The sequence below is a fragment of the Arachis ipaensis genome, chromosome B07, assembly GCF_000816755.2.
Source record: "Arachis ipaensis cultivar K30076 chromosome B07, Araip1.1, whole genome shotgun sequence".
Taxonomy (NCBI): domain Eukaryota; kingdom Viridiplantae; phylum Streptophyta; class Magnoliopsida; order Fabales; family Fabaceae; genus Arachis; species Arachis ipaensis.
Genome location: NC_029791.2, coordinates 65028941 through 65030384, shown reverse-complemented (window position 1 = coordinate 65030384; position 1444 = coordinate 65028941).

The window sequence follows — 1444 nt, the reverse complement described above, 5'->3', positions numbered from 1 at the left end:
ATACTAGAAGGGTCAATTTTGATCAAAGGTTGGACCAAGTCCTCACGGACATATGTGTAGAAGGAGCTCAATGGAAGATTGACTCAAAAGGCAAACCGGTTCAACTGACAAGATTGGACCTCAAGCCTGTGGCTAGAGGATCGTTGGAGTTCATCCAACGCTCCATCATTCCCACTAGCAACCGATCTGAAGTTACTGTGGATCGGGCCATCATGATTCATAGCATCATGATTGGTGAGGAAGTAGAAGTTCATGAAGTCATCTCCCTTGAACTCTACAAAATAGCCGAAAAGTCCTCCCCCTTGGCAAGGTTAGCTTTCCTTCATCTTATTTGCCATCTATGTTACTCAGCTGGAGCTTTCATAGAAGGAGACATTCCCATTGAGGAAGAGAAGCCCATCACTAAGAAAAGGATGGAGCAAACAAGAGAGCCCACTCATGGAGCTCAAGAAACGCATGAGGAAGCTCACCATCAAGAAATCCCTAAGATACCTCAAGGGATGCACTTTCCTCCACATAATTTTTGGGAGCAAATCAACACCTCCCAAGGAGAATTAAGTTCCAACATGGGACAATTAAGGGTGGAACATCAAGAGCACTCCATCATCCTCCATGAAATTAGAGAAGATCAAAGAGCTATGAGGGAGGAGCAACAAAGACAAGGAAGAGACATAGAAGAGCTCAAGGACATCATTGGTTCCTCAAGGAGAAAATGCCACCATCACTAAGGTAGACTCATTCCTTGTTCTTACATTCTCTGTTTTTCGTTTTCTTTATGTTAAGTACTTATCCATGTTTGTGTCTTATTACATGATCATTAGTATTTAGTAACTTTGTCTTAAAGTTATGAATGTCCTATGAATCCATCACCTCTCTTAAATGAAAAATGTTTTAATTCAAAAGAACAAGAATTACATGAGTTTCAAATTCATCCTTGAACTTAGTTTAATTATATTGATGTGGAGACAATACTTTTTGTTTTCTGAATGAATGCTTGAACAGTGCATATGTCTTTTGAAGTTGTTGTTCATGAATGTTAAATATGTTGGCTCTTGAAAGAATGATGACAAGGAGACATGTTATTTGATAATCTGAAAAATCATAAAAATGATTCTTGAAGCAAGAAAAAGCAGTGAATACAAAGCTTGCAGAAAAAAAATAGGCGAAAAAAAATAGAAAGAAAAAGAAAAAGCAAGCAGAAAAAGCCAAAAGCTCTTAAAACCAAAAGGCAAGAGCAAAAAGCCAATAGCCCTTAAAACTAAAAGGAAAGGGTAATAAAAAGGATCCCAAGGCTTTGAGCATCAGTGGATAGGAGGGCCTAAAGGAATAAAATCCTGGCCTAAGCGGCTAAACCAAGCTGTCCCTAACCATGTGCTTGTGGCGTGTGGCGGTCAAGTGAAAACTTGAGACTAAGCGGTTAAAGTCAAGGTCCAAAGCAAAAAAA